The sequence below is a fragment of the Canis aureus genome, chromosome 3, assembly GCF_053574225.1.
Source record: "Canis aureus isolate CA01 chromosome 3, VMU_Caureus_v.1.0, whole genome shotgun sequence".
NCBI lineage: Eukaryota > Metazoa > Chordata > Mammalia > Carnivora > Canidae > Canis > Canis aureus.
The window spans coordinates 67126123-67142319 of record NC_135613.1 but is presented as its reverse complement, the minus strand read 5'-3'; the positions used below and the strand labels follow the sequence as shown (position 1 = coordinate 67142319).

At 40.6% G+C, this 16197-nt stretch overlaps 1 long non-coding RNA gene across 3 annotated transcripts in view; it reads right to left on the bottom strand.

The window, feature by feature from the left end:
* Positions 1–9208: 9208 nt before the first annotated feature.
* LOC144311225 (uncharacterized) overlaps positions 9209–16197 on the bottom strand; it is a 165500-nt gene continuing 158511 nt past the window's right edge. For all 3 annotated transcript variants that reach the window (XR_013376797.1, XR_013376796.1, XR_013376798.1), the window contains 2 exons: positions 13572–13693; positions 9209–12411 (listed from right to left, as the gene is read on the bottom strand). This is a non-coding gene — a long non-coding RNA (uncharacterized LOC144311225). The remainder of the gene's footprint in view (positions 12412–13571; positions 13694–16197) is intronic.

Here is a 16197-nt window from a genome sequence, read left to right as displayed (position 1 = left end):
ATGAGGGAGAGAATCCAGTTAAAGAGATTACAGACCTATATGTCACCAGACTTTGCCAGATTTGTCTGAAGATTTGCTGTCATTAACATTCCAAGTTACTCCTTGTCTATGATGTGCCCGCATCATGCTAGGCCCTGTACGGGTAGAAAAATCATAAATGCTTTCAATCTTCAGAGAATCTGCAGTTGAGTTGGGGGAAAATAATTGGAAGATAATGTTAGATAGTGAACAAGGCCTAAATTGCTTTCAGAGAGTGGGTTCTCCATAAATTAATAATAAAATTACAATAAGTGAGAGTAGAATTTTGCCTAGAAAGACTCTGCAGAAGAATCCACATTAAATTAGGAAAGTATTGAATTAGGATGGTAGAAAGATGAAGGGGGTTATATGAACAAGCATGGAAAATCATTCATTCAGCTATTTGCATCCAATTTGGGCTAAGCATCCAACTTGGTGCTGAGAATCTAATGTCCCTGGAGCTGGAAGCCTTGGAGGACTCATGAATAAGCTAGGTCTGCAGTAAGCCAACTTCCATGGGACAAGCGTTTATCTGAGGAGTCCGTTGAAAGACAAAATAAAAGAAATGTTGATAATTTTATGAGAAAAAATCTTTTTATAGATTTTAATTTTTGAGGGACAAAACGTGTCAGTTGAGGATAAAAGTCGCCTTTGATCACTACCTTACATTTCAAATTCTATGATATACATTTCTTTCTCTGGATAACTAAGAAATTCAACCAGTAGACAGCTATCTCTTTGATCAATAAGCCCTTACATAATTTTTTTCTTTCCAGAAAAAATAAATTAGGACAACATCCCATATTGACATTCAGGACTTCTCATTTATTGCTTTTCTGATCAGAGTCTCAACAGATGCATAATTCTATATACTAATAAAAGCTCTTTTCAATAAAAGCCTGGCTTTAGGCTTTGATACATAGCAGTTTAGGAGATTCTCAAGCAAGATTTATGCCCAAATTCTCTCTGATTACTGCAATTTTTCAACCTGTTCTTTCAAATCGGACATAAAATGAAGCAATCAGATACAAAGTGATGGAAACTACTTAGAGTTCTAATAGGGGATAAGCCTTTTACTTGTCATATATTGAACCAGATCCTGAACAAGTACTTGAGACCTAACGGGGTGTCACCGGAAATAGCATCTAAATGCCACCTTATCTCCACTGAGGATTGAGTGGGACACCTACTCTGCTTCCTCAAATGCTGCATTGCTAGTGTTCCATTTTATATACTCCAAATATAAGGGGAAAGCACAGGACTGACCCAGTAGTTGTTTTATTGCGATGAATACTGTTTCTTTTTGAAGAGCAGAAACAAGTAATTTGTATGGATTATGGCTTCCTGACTTCTGATTATATAATGCAGAGAGCCATCTTCGTGAAAATGGAAATTGATTTAAAAGCAGTTGGTGGCTGTATCTGACATAAATTTGATGAGTAAAATGAAAAGAGACTCTGACGATGTCAAAGCAGATTTTCAAAAATTGACAGCATGCAGACTTGGAGAAGCTTCATTTTGATCTACTCAGGTCAGTGACTGGCACCTCAGCCTCTGTCCTTTCCCTGATTAGCCTTATCCTCTGGTTCACAAAATGGAGACAGGTCATGCAAAGAAGTCAGAACTGTCTCCAAGTTTAGTTTAACCTTTATCGAGAATCTACTGAATATCAGGCACTGTGCTATACCAGAGGGAATAAATGTATCAACTTGTTCATTTAAAAAAAAAAATACTGATTGTAGCTATGTGCCTGGCTCTGGGAATGCAGTGGTGACTAAGACAAAGCCCCTTTAGAGTGGAGATTCTAATGAGAGGCCCAACTTCAAAAGTTTACAGAAATGTTCATGATACACTTTCGGGCATGGTCTTTATCCTTGAGAATCTGATGGCCAAATGGAAGAAGTCAATGCATTCGGGAAGAAGGAGACCAGCTGGAAATAGAGGAAGGCACAAGGCCAAGAGTCTGTGGTCAGGTGCTCTTACAAATTCACCTTGGCTTACAATTCCTTTGGTTTCTGGACTAGGGGCTTTCCATCTGGTGATAGTCTAGGTAACCTTTTATTATAGAGGTGTTTACGGTCTCCTTTTTTCATCTGAACATAGTTGTGTAGTCCAGGTTAAAAATCTCACAATTTTTGACGCCTGGGTGGCTCAGTGGTTGAGCATCTGCCTTTGGCTCAGGTCATGATCCCAGAGTCCTGGGATCGAGTCCCATACCAGGCTACCCACAGGGAGCCTGCTTCTCCCTCTGCCTGTGTCTCTGCCTCTCTCTCTCTCTCTCTCTGTGCCTCTCATGAATAAATTAATAAAATCTTTTTAAAAAATTCTTACAATTTTTTTAAACTTATTTTTTTTTAATTTTTATTTATTTATGATAGTCACAGAGAGAGAGAGAGGCAGAGACACAGGCAGAGGGAGAAGCAGGCTCCATGCACCAGGAGCCCGATGTGGGATTCGATCCCGGGTCTCCAGGATCGCGCCCTGGGCCAAAGGCAGGCGCTAAACCGCTGCGCCACCCAAAATCCCAAAAATTCTTACAATTTTTATACTTGGCTGTTGAGCATTGAGTAAATATAGGGATCCCAAAAATTCTTACAATTTTTATACTTGGCTGTTGAGCATTGAGTAAATATAGGGAACCAAGCAAAGTCTTGGTATGAAGATGTGCAGAGAGCCCTAATCCCTCTAGTCTTTTCCAGGGCAAATAGGTCGATGCTACTTAATCCGAGATGCTAGAAATCCACAGAAGCAAAGGTAAGATCACCTGATAAGACCTTTGAGTCCAAACACCTTAGCACCAGGGCCACACTTGCAGACTAGCTCTTTCCATCTCCCCAGTTAAAGCTACCCTTGCCCGGAGTCAACCAACTCTGCCTAGATCTCCTCCCCTTCTTTTCTGGGAGGGAATGGGAACAGATGTGTTGTGAAACAGGCAAGAGAGTTCACTTTTATGAGCCTTTGTCAAAGCTAAACTCCTTGAGTGGAGCCAGAGACCTCACACTGCCTCCTCCCACAAGTCCATGTGCATCACAAATTCAGTCAGGCTTCCCTGTGGTCTGAGGATCAGCCTGGCCTCCATCCTGACTTCCCCTGGAAGGTCAGTGGGGCAGGAGATCCCAGCACACCAGTCCCCAACTTCACCCCTTACTTCACAAAAAAAAAAAAAAAAAAAAAAAATTGAGGGGAGAGAAGAAGCTAAGTTTAAGACAGTGTGTAAAAATATCTACTAACACAATTCTAAAAGCATGTTTTCTCTAGTAAGTCAATAAAAGAGAGTTTTGTTTCTGTCTGTTGTTCTTTCTCTTGTACTCTCCCCATGATTTTCTGAGTAAATGTTCAAATTATTAATTATGGCACCAGCCATGTTTTTATTATTTTTAAGTCAAATTTCATGAGAGAACCGCACACTCATGTTTCACAATGTGTCGCCTAATAACAGGAGGACTGTAAGCACACAAACAAGCCTAACCTCAGTGAGCAGAAGGCTGGTCCAGCCTGGTAGCTCAGCACTAGCACACACTCTCATAGCCTAACCCTGGCTAGATGAGGGGCCAGGTGGAATGTGGCAGCATGGATCCAAAGAGAGATTTGGTTTATTTTTTTGTTATTGTGAAAATTATTCACTATTTTGCAAGGCTGAAAAAGAAAGCAGCTATTTTTAAGTGAGCAATTATGCACAGGTGATAGAATTAAAGATAGAGTTTCAATTTACGTTATAAGGGGCTAGGACAGAGATGTACCTGGGGCAGGTCTTATCTCCTTTAAGGGTTGATGGACAAAGCCAAAGTGTGTCTCTGGGATATTAAGGATGAGTATGCAAGAAGAAAGAGGTAGCCTATTTAAGGAAAGAATTCTGAAGCTGATCTGCTGTGATACACCATAAAAAAGTTTTTGAACTTCTTTTATTTACTCACTTAGACCTCTTTTATTTATTCATTTGACATGTATGTTTTTGACACCTCTTCAGGAGACTACGGTGCCAATAGAGTAATGGACAAAACATGCTCTCTCTTAGCTTTCAATATACAAACTAATTTTAATGAAGGCATTGTAATCTAGTTACAGAGTAAGAAAACATGTCAACTGGCCATTTGCAAAGAGTAGTACTGAGGATGACAGGCAGTGCAGAGCCTTTCTCTCTCCAAAACTACAACTATTTGTACCATATGCATTCTGAGTCCCCCCTCTGTTTGTACTCCTCTTAGGGTAGGTAAGTCCAGGCAGGTGCAGTGATGGTCAAGGAGAGGGACTGGCTGCTGGATTGATCCTTGCCGTAAATAATCATGCCTGCACTGTAAAGATTGAAGAGTGTCTGGAATATATGGATTCACCAGGAATTTCATTATAGATACTAACTAGTAACAGTGTTGAAGAATCATGCACTATTGATGACTATCACTATGGTCCATAAAGAAAAATTAACAAAGCTTTACATTCTATAATCTTCCTTTCTTAAATGTTACCTGTGATACTAAAAAGTCACAGATGCCTGGGAATTGATATGGCAATCCATTTTATAAAGAAGAGAGCTTGTTCCAATTGGGCCACTTGTTAATGGAAGAGCCAAGCCAAGACTTCTATCTTACCCTTGGGTTCTGGGCACCATAGCATGACATGCCCCTGCAAAGTGGTAAATTATGTAGAAATGCAATTGTTTACCTTACTTAGGTATCTCCACAGTGCCTGAACACGGAGATATTTTTACTGGTAGCCTGAGTATCTCTTGAGAAATTTTGTGAATGAAGGTGTGAAAACAATTCTGCCAAGGTGGAAATTAGATTTCAGTGGTGGTGTATGAGATTATCATCTCATTCACTCTTGCAAAGTGATAAAGCATGAAATGAGGTGACAGGGAAAATATTTCCAAACCTTGCCATTTGAAAGGCTACAGGAATACTTGCAGATTATAAATTTAGCATAGTGGGATTCATTTTTCTTTTGAAATGAAAATTTCTTTTGGAGGACAGAACACTGAGACTTTTGACTGGGAGTAAATTGATTTCCCCATAGTTTTAGCTGTTTGGTTATATCAGTTAAGAGCTGGTGAGGTCCCAAGGTGAACAAAATGTAATTTTCAGAAGCATCAACCATGGAATTTCCCATCATTCCCAATGTGGTTCTGTCATCCTCTTGTATAGGTAGCACCTCTGAGTGTACAGCCTCCTGCATGTGCTTTAAATACATTCATTCTCTCATATAAGTCACATGTTCATCCTGCCAGAGAGCCTTGATGACATGTCTGTGGCCACAGGGCTAGTAAATAGGGGAGCTAGGGCTGACAGCAGGGGCCATGTGGCCACAGACCCCTAATAACAATGGTTTTATGCTTTGTCCTTCAGAGGTGCCTTGGGACACTGGAGGGTCTGAGAGAAACAGGGTTCAGGCTCTTCATCACTGTTTCTTGGAGAGCATCCCCTGCATTTACCTCTTTCATAGGTGTTGGTGTTCCTCAAGTTCAGAGCTCACAAAATTGATAGCACAACTTAGATGCATAAGGAAAATGCAGTTTCTTTATTTGGTCTATAGCTATTTGGGTTCATTCAAAGCCTCATCCGATGGCAAATAGAGAAGAGAAAATTAGATAAGTGTCCAGAGGGTTTAATCTTATTTCAATCTAAACATTTAAAAGTGTGTGTGTGTGTGTATGTGTGTGTTTAAGGTGCAATGTTACAGAGAACTACCTTGCTCACTCTTCCCATCCTTGGAAGGCTTCTGGGTGTGTTGGAGGAGGGGTGTGTGCCTTTCTTGTCCACATCTGGTGCTATGCTCCTTGATGGCCTGAGTACCAACCACCCAGATGTTCTCCAATGCTAAAACAACCAGAGTCTATTCTTTCAGCTCCAGCAAGTTCCTGGCAAAGCTCCTTGGCTGAAATGGCCTCCTTCTCATGTAACAACTCTTCTGAGGTCTGGCTGTGATTCTTATTTGTTACTGGTCCAAGCAGCCAGCTCTGCAGTCTTTATTAAGTAAGAGACACCTCATCCCCAGGAAGAGGACCCCTCTGGCTAAACTGGCTGCTTAAACCAAGTTAGACAATAAGAATTTCCCTGCTGGTCTTCACAAATTTATTCTCAGAAAAGTTGTGAGCAGAAGATCCAGTTACACATAAAATAAGAATGATTGTTTTTTCCTCACTTGGTGAACCAGCCATTTGACTATGTCCATAATTGAGGTGAACCAAAAATTGCTGAAGGCTAGTACCAGAAAGTGCCTTGAAGACATCCACACCCTTTTCCCCATCACGCAGGATGAAGAAGATGAGGCCCAGAGATGAAGTAGTTGGTTGTGGTTGCCTCCCTTTCCAGCAAAGGTAAAGCCTGACCAGGGCCTCCAAAAATCAGGTCCTGTCCTGCACACCATCCTATTCATCAGTGATAAAAGTGCATCAGCAAGAACAGCTAAGCCCTTTCCCTAGCGCCTGGGCTAATAAAAGTCAGATACACATTACATTTTTATAAAGTTAACCCATCCAAGAAAATACCTGGAATTGTTTTGGCACATACCATTTCTCTAGAAAATTCCTTGATACCAATGGGATCAGCTGCATTTCTCTTTAGGTGATCTGTCCCTAAGTCTCTGAGATTTTTAGAAGGCGTCTGAGTGACTGAGGATGAGAAGAAAATGGAAGTGTGCAAACCTGCTCAAAAAAAAAAAAAAAAAGATTTTTTTTCCAGTTCTTCATCTCTATTCACTGCAGCTTTAAGATAATGCCCACTTTGGGGAAGATGACAGATTATTTTCAGCAGAAAACATATCCAGTAATGAGAAACGTAAAAAAAAAAGCACTTCCATGAATACAAACAACGTCCCTAAATACTGTATCTTCAACTTTCCTCCCAGTGAATGTACCTAAAATAAAATGTAAAAGTGATTATTTTGGCAATGAGATATCACATTTTGGTGGTAGCAGGGTGGGGGCTTTCACAAAGATATTAAATGGCTATAAAAAAAAAAACGAAAAAATGTTCTAGATTAGACTGATTCTGGGTTCCTATAGGGAACAGAGCCTGAGGCAAAAGTTTATGAGCTGTGGCCTAATGCAGGTGGGTAACCTTGGGGGACCAAGGGAGGGGGAGCAAGCAAGGGAGGTGGAGCCCAGGGAGTAGGATGGGAGGACTCCGGGGGATGCTTGTTATGCATATTTGTTTTATTCTCCAGATGCACACACTTGCCTGGCTTTCAGGACCAGGTGATTCTTTTTTTTTTTTTTTAAAGAGATTTTTAGGACCAGGTGATTCTTGTGTTGCTTCCAAGACCATGGAGTCAGATACCTCCAATTCCATGCCTCCTACTGGTCAGAATCCCCCTCACCAAGCACCAGCAACCTCCATTTCTCCTGGGTTGGTCACTTGCCTTTCCAGGCAGCCTGTGGGGAATCCCTAACAGCAGTGACCTATTCCAGTAATAAAAAGGCATGAAGGGGCCTTACTGGGGATTGTCATAGCTTGAACTGCATTCCCTCCAGATGTTGATGCCCTAACACCACACTCACCACCACGACCCAGTACCTCAGAACCTGACCTTATTTGGAAATGCTGTTGCTGTGAATGTGATTAGTTAAGTGAGATCATACTAGAGCACAGTGGGTCCCTCATCCGATATGACCAGTGTCTCAATCAAAAGGGGAAATTTGGACACATTCACACATAGAGGGAAGACAATATGAAGAGATACAGTGAGAACACCATCTTGGAGCCAAGAGATGAATGCCTGAGGTTACCAAAAGTTGGGGCAGAGGCATGGAACAGATTCCTCCTCACAGCCTTCAGAAGAAACCAACCCTACAGACACCTTGATCTTGGACTTCTAGTCTCCAAAACTAAGACAAGAAATTTCCATTGTTTAAACCCTCCTAGTTTGTAGTACTTGGTTACTCTGTTGGGAAATTAACACGGGGAACTTCCCATTTCCTACTCTCATTCCGTGGCATGTGTCCTCAAGCCTTCCTCAAGTTTTGCCTAAATCTTCCCCTTTTAAACTTGGACTGTCCTTAAAGAAGCTGCATTTCTACTATCCAAGACATTGTACCCCTCCCAGAAGTATCTGCATTGAAATTTTATATGTCATTGTGGCATGTAAAGTAATGTCCCCTGTCAGGTGGAAGTAGTGGAGGTCAAAAGCATAGATTTGGCAATCAGAAAGAACATTGTTTATCACTCAATCACTGTACAACTTGGGGAAAGTTCAAGGACTGTGAACTCCTTGTCTGTTAAGCGGAACACTAACGTTCCTCACTTTGCAGGATTAAGTGAGATTGTAAAAGTAAAGCGCTTAGCACAATTCCTGACACATAAGCACCTCAATTAATGAGAGCTATTAATAGTAGTAGCTATTAGGGGAGCTTCAGGCATTGAGGAGTAGGGGCTGGGGAGTATTTATGGAGTCTTTTCAGCTCTCTGAAATTAGACCAGATGGCTGCCTACTCAGTTACATAACTCTGGAGCCACTTGTATAGTCGATTAAGCCAAATAACGTGACCCCTATGTGTCTTGGAGAGTTTAAGAAAATATAAAATTTTAGAAAGAGTTTGATAAGCCACAAGATGATACTCAAGAGGTAATGTCTCCTGTATCTTCCAGAAGGCAGGGGGATGTCTGCAAATATAGATCAAGCACTTAGGGTCAGTGATACCCAACATGGAGGTCAGAAGACATAGCTCCTCTTCTAATCACCCAGGTGATCCTGTGCCAGTGTCTTCGTCTCTCTGAACTTTAGGTGTTTTACCTCTAAGGTGTCACGGAGGATGGTGTAGTTATTCACAAGTATTTTGTGCTCCTCTCCAGGAAGTGTTTGTAATTTCCAACTCCAAAAATATCAAATTTGTCCCTATGACTTGCTTTGACCAAAAAAAGGTGAGTGGACATGATGGCTATGCCCTCTGGTCTTTTCCTGCCTCTGTTGTCATGAAAGCAGGTGTTAAGATGGAGTTTCTGCTGGCCTTCCCTGAGTATCTATGATAAGAAGTTCACCTTGATAGTCTCAGATGGGCTTGGACCATAATCTATAAACTAACTGTTTTGTTTTAGGACCCTGAGAATTGGGGTTGTTCATTTCCAGAGCACAACCTAGCTCACTGGGACTGATGCAGGTGGAGATCAAACATCCCATCAAACTGCTTTGCAAATACAAAGTGTGCTGCAAATACAAGACAAGAGTTGAAGGGGAAAAAGGAGCTTTAATTTCCATGACGTATTCCCTCATCCCACCAAAGAAATTGTGTGATTAATAGCCGAATTAGTGAAAGGGAAAAAACCCACTGATCAGCTAAGCTTCTTTCTCTCAAAGTAGATAGAAGAAAGAAGGAAATACGAAGCGCAATTGCTCACAAATGATTGAAAATGAAGCACCTTGGAACCTTGCTTAAATCAGGCTGTCCTCCCATCTGCTGCCTCAAGCCTCTACCTTTTGATTTTTGTCTTTCCTGCATGTCTCAAATGTCTACAAAGGCTACTTGAAAATCATACTTCTCTTATATTTGAAAGGAAACCCAACAAATATGCACACGAAGTCCCAATATTCTAAGGAAAAAAAAAAAGAAAAAAAAGGAAAGAAAGAAGGGAGGAGGAAGGAAGGAAAGAAGGAAAAGAGACAGACCAAAGGATAAAAGGAAGAAACAGAAGTCAATTATTTAGAAGGCACTCATTTGTTCCCTATAATGCTCATAATATGCATTATTTATTGTATAAAGAGAGTAACATAGGCCTTTTTATCCATGTGATCCATTTACCATGTGGTCCATGGGATCACCAGTGATCCTAGAAGAAATCTCCATTTTGTTGTCCTCAATGTAGAAACTGTTAGCATGGGACATTAAAGTTGGGGGGGGGTGGGGAGATAAACCCAAAACAATTGACCTAGTATTTTGCTTTCATATTTACATTTGAATAGGTGAATGCCCAAAATTATGGTAATTCATTTCAACCAGACTAATGAAATCATACAGAAGGCTTCACCCAGAGGTACTAATTTCCTCATTGTCTACCCCATTTAGTTCCTCCCTGCTTCACTCCAGAGGAAGGATATTAACTCACATGTCTTTTTTTTTTTTTTTTCTGAAAGTCCCCAAGAGGGCAGAATTGCCTTTTCTCTTTTGAAAAATGTCTTCCATCTGACTTGCACCTTGCTGGGAACAAGATATCATTTGTTTTAAAAGAGAGGCAGCCTTGAGTCTCCTTTGCTTCCAATTCTTGCTGAGTTATAGGTTGAAATTAAAAGAAAATAAATGATAATAATGTTAACCAAGAAGGCTGCTATGACAGGGAACCTGAGCAGAAGAGGCCTGGGGTGAAAAAGCTGGAGGAATCCTATCCGGGGATATGCTGTTAGGACATCAGTCAGTCCTGGCCAGTGCACTTGAAATACACTGCTTCCAGAATGAATACGTGAGGACTTTCAGGGAGATGTGTGACTTAATTGAGTTCCTGGGCCACTCTCACTTGTATTAAATTTCTTCCTTTGAGGGGTTGTCCTTCTTGATCCAGACATGAGAGATGTCTCCTCCTTATTTGCATCAAAATGCAGAATTGAGAGTTGACCTACAGCTTGCAAGTGGGAAAAGAACATGTGTACACAAGCAGACTACTAACAGGAGAGCTCCTTCTCCTTTTGGAGATACTAAATGAAAAGTAAGGCCAGTGCCTCTCTCAAGAAAACTCCAGAAAGTGTACCTGAAGAACTTGTATAAGGAGGCCAAAAATGTGTCATCTCAAGAGAATGAGAAAATAAGCCACAGACTGAGAGACAATATTTGCAAGATTCATATCTGATAAAGAACAAAATATACAAAACAAAACAAAACAAAAAACATGAACAACCCAATTAAAAACTGACCAAAAGATCTGAACAGACACCTCACCAAAGAAGGTGTACAAATGACAAATAAGTATATGAAAAGATATTCCACATCATACATCCTCAGGGAACCACAAATTAACACAAGAATCAGATGCCACTATACACCTATCAGAATGGCCAAATCCAAAACACTGACACCACAAAATTCTGGTGAAGATGTAGAGCAACAGGAACCCTCATTAATTGCAGGTAGGAATGGTATTGCCATTTTGGAAGACAGTTTGCCAATTTCTTACAAAATTAAACATATTCCTACTATGTGATTCAGCAATGATGCTGCTTGGTATATATATATTTTTTTTACCCAAAGGACTTGTGCAAAAACCTGCATGCCAATGTTTATAGTAGCTTTATAATAGTTGCCAAAACCAACATGTCCTTCAGTAGGTGAATGGATTAAGTGTGGTACCTCCATACAATGGAATGTAACTAAGAGCTAAAAAAAGAAATGAACCATCGAGCCCTGAAAATACATGAAAGAACCTTACATGCATATGACTAAGTGAAAGAGGCCATTCTGGCTAATATCCTATGGTTCCAACTATATAAAATTCTGAAAAAAAAAGGAAAATTTGGGAGACAGTAAGTAAGTTAGTGGTTGTCAGGGATTAGGGAGGAAGGAGAGGTAAATAGGCAGAACACAGATTAATTTTGATGCAGTGAAACCATTCTGTATGACACTATAATAACAGATACATTTCATTATACATTTGTCAAACCCTATGACTACATGACATCAAGAATGAATCATATGTAAACTGTGGACTATGGGTGGTGATGATGTGTCAGTGCAGGCTCATGGATTATACCACTCTAGTGGAGGACGCTGACAATGGGGAGGTTATGCATTTGTGGGGAAAGAAGGTATATGGAAACTGTACTTTCTGCTCAATTTTGAAACAAATATAGAACTGCTCTCAAAAAATAAAGTCCCTTGAAAAACAAGTGCAATCTTGGATTATGAGTTGCCTTTTATCAGTCTTTGCTTCCAAGAACCAGGTTTCCCAATTTCCAAATATTCATTCCCATAAATCCTTAAAACTTTGGAACACACTAAGACCTCCACCCCCATAAATTCTTCGTTTACTTTTTTAGAGAAATATTTAAGTGTGATTCTCCAGGTGCAGCTACATTTGAGTGCCACTGGCCTGGAGAGAAACACAGAGCAGAAAATGAAGAGGTACTAGAACAAAGAGTTGAGAATTCTGATGCTTAATGGCGTGGTAGAGGAGGAAGAAGTTGCAAAGGAGACAAAAAAGGAATGGCTAGGAGATCCATGGGAAACCGGGAGAATGCTGAGTCACAAAAGTCAGGAGGAAAAGGAGGGAATGGTCAGCAGTGCTGTAGAATCTGAATTACCTAGGCAAGGACTTAAAGCAGCCTTTGGGTCCCATCATGGAGATGTCAATGATGACCTTTGCGGGAGCCTTCTGCTGGTGTGATGGAGCCAGAAGCCAGGTGATGCTGAAGACCGAGGTGGAGGTGAGAACACCAAGTGTGGAAAACTGCTTCTAGAAATCTGGCAGCAGTGGAAGTACACTGAGGAGATCATGGGGATAGAGAGAGTTTTATTTTGTTTTTGCAAATGAGAACTATCTGAGCATGTTTGAAAAATAAAAGAGAACTACAACTCTAATATATAGATTAAATAGCATGCATTTCCTCAAGCTGGGGAAATGAAAGCCCAGACCTAGGGGAAGGGGCTGGATTTTGATACAAAGCTCCTCTATTGTAACAGGAGGATACAAAGGTGGTGCAGGAGACACAGAAGTAAATTTTTATGTGCAGGAGTAGGAAGAGAAAGGAGTTCTTGTGCAAGTTTCATCTTGCATATGACAGCAGCTCAAAAATTCCTTATTAACCCACATCCCTAGTTTGGCTTCAGAAGTTACATTTCTTATAAGGACAGTCTTTTTCTTGGGCTGCTATCCATGTGTGCTAATTATGTTATTGGCTGGCATTTCCTACAACACTCCCTGCTCATATAACCACCACTGATTCATTAAGTCGTGTAAGCAGGAGTTATTCCTTAGCTAACTAAATAGGGATTGTATTCCTGAAGTTAAAACATATACATGTATCCAACAAAGGGTTGTGCAGTGCCCACCCGGTGTCAGATATTGCACTGTCTACTGAGAACAGAAAAAGAAAAACAAACAAGATGGAGAATTTGAAATTCCCTCTCACCATGTCCTTCCCCTAAGAGACTCATCATTTAGATGGAAAGCTAATGACTAGTAAGTAACTTAAAATGATTAAAGAGTCAAATCACTGCACAGGTACTCTAAACCTTTTAGCATTGCTGTTGTTTTAAAGGCACTACCCCAGGATTGGCTTGGCATCAATCAATGTGGTAACTCTTTCAGACATTTTGAGAATAAGATACTTTTTTTTTTTTTTTTTTAGAGAGAGAGAGAGAGGTAGGGGAGGGGCAAAAGGAGAGGGAGAGAGAATCTCAAGCAGGCTCCATATTCAGTGCAGAGCCTAAAACAGGGCTTGATCTTACAAACCCGATGCCATGACCTGAGCAAAAATCAAGAATTGGACCCTTAACCAACTGAGCCACCCAGGTGCCCCAAGAACAAAATATTTCCAAGGGAAGTGTTACCCAAGCACCAAAAGCCTTTATTACCTATGTCTGTTGTAAAGGAGGGCAGTAGTTTTACACTGCTCTAAAAAATTAGACAAAAATTACTTACTCATGCAATTAGACAATCTTCTGGTTGGGAGGATCCCAACCCAGGTGATCTTCTCCAGTCTCCCATCTAAAGGTCAAGTCTCCTCTGGGTTGAGAAGACAGTTGGAGGCCGATGGTAGAGAACTGAGGGTGGGAGGAGAGGAGGGACTTCAAGGAGGAATGTCAGACAGGGAGAGCACACCCCTAGTGCACAGATACCCCTCCCCTCCTACATACATATACAAGACTTTTGTTCTTTTTTCTTTTCAGCCCAATTGGGATTGGAATCAATAGAAAATGATTATTCATTTTTACAAGACAAAAATAAAAAGTATTTTCCTGTATTGTACTCATTGCTTTGCACATAATATTATTAACTGAATGAAATAGCAACCTTAATGACCTCTGCCAACTGCAAAATGAACTACTAGAGTATAAATGTAATATAAATGAACTACTTCATGCTCTTTTCCCAAAGCATCCAGGACGGTTTACAAAATGAACTTGTCCCCTGTGCTGTGAACTGTGCTAGAAGAATCAAAGATAAATATGACAATGCCTGCCCTTGGAAGCTCATGGTCTTAAAGCTACAACACAGTGTAACTATTACAACACAGTGATAAGTACTACCCTAGATGGTTGGTTGATCATGCTCCTCCAATGGGTGGATGAGTGTGGCCTGCCTGATGGGGGAACCGCACAGCCTGGACTGGCCACAGGAGCCCAGAGCAAGTGTAAAGACCAGAAGGAAGTGCAAAGATTAGTTGAGTGGGATGCCATGGTTTGGGAAGTAAGGGAAGCAGTTTAGACTAGTAATGACGAGAAGGCGGGCCTAAGGTAGATGCCAGGAACTGGAGCACGGGCCAAAAATCAAAACCCTCAGGGAAATGAGACCTGGGAACTACAGTTCAATAGGGGTGCAGGAAAATATGTGGATGAATGCTAGAACCAGGGCTTTTGTCCAGTCCTGGCTTCCTGACCCTTCCCCATGTGTTTGGCACGGGCAGAATTGGCTCCATTTGAAACAGTGAAGTAGACAGATGACAAGAGAGTATTCATAAGTAGAAGAAACTAAGGATTAAGAGAAGAGTTCCTGGTGGTCTTAGATGAAGCAGATGTCTTAGAACCATACAAGGCCTAGGGCCATGCTCTTTAGGGAGATGACTTTAGGTGTGGCTATCACTGCAAAAGCCTGAGACACCATGTAGTGAGTGCTCCGTATGGAGAGATGTTTCAATAGCCTTTGACTCTGTATGTAACACTCGGCTATAGACTAAGCCGTGTGTATTTACCACATACTACTGGTTGTTAATACTCCCAGTTATGGATATGCATAATAAAGTTATACCAGCAACCTTGAAACTGATAGATGGAAGGAGAATTCATTTGATAGATCAGATAATTCTTAATGGGATAAATGAAAAATATGCTCTGATTCCCCCTTCTTTTTTAATGTGCCCATTAAGAACTTGAACTTTTTTTGAAATAAGCTAGATGCACATATACGTTCAACGAGAAACAGAAAGTTAAGAATTCTCTCAGATGCCAATAACATGACTTCATCATTATGAACTACCAGTGGTTTAACAGACATCTGACCCCAATATTTAATTATCATCATTAAGAGAGGCTTTGAATCCACTGTGCTAAAACTAAAGTTATTTTAGGAAGATGGTTAACAGAGGAAATATCCCCAGAGCAATTAGCTGCATTGATGTATCTTGATGGACATTTCTTATCTATTTTGTCTTGAAGAGTATCCCAAGAAGCTAAATTTACCAAACCTAAACCTTGTATGGGTGTTTTTGTCTAGGCTCAAATAACCAGAGCTATGCTTATGGCAAAGAACTGGAGTCTCAATTTTTCATTTTTCTATGAATTGCAGCAGACTCAAAATTACTTTCCAAATGAAATCTTGGCCCTGGTTTCAGGGACTTTCTAGCTCTCTTCAATCAAAACTGGAAATGGCCTTCTGTTCAGGCAGATTTTTTTTTTTTAATGGTCCTTCAATTCTCAGAGGAGGGGGCTACTCCTCTCTCATGCCTAGCAACTGAGAATAGTCCCAGCCCAGCAACCTGTCAGAAGAGCCCATCTTGAACTGTCAGAAAATCTTTTAAAAGCTCAGGTAAAAGAGATAATTCCTAAAAAGAATTAATCTGGCAACTCCCTTCCTCTAAGTTCTGTGGAATTTAATCTTAGCTTAAACCAAACAAGCCACCAAAGTGTGCTTTGGGGTGGTGCCAGAAGAACCAGGGTAAAAGGTAGTCCTGAAAAAGAACATGCTATGTTTAATATGAAGGTGATATTGATGAGTATTTAATATTAATTACAGTGCATTGCATCTTTTGTAGGGAAATCCACCAAAGGTTTCTCTCCTTAGGAATAGGTGTGTGTGCATATGTGTGGCCTCATGCTATTAAAAAATTTTAATTGGGGAGCATAATTTCGGAAAAGTGCATAAAATAACAGTTAGGCAGATTAACAATCTTGGGAAGCCCCATCCAGGCCAAGTACCCTTCTCTTCTTTCCTCTCTCCTTAATACTCTCCCTGCTTCTGGAAGGTAACAATCATCTTAACTCTTATTAGAATCATTTTCTTGCTTTCCTTTATAGTCTTAAACCAATGGACGCTTCCTCAGCAATACAGT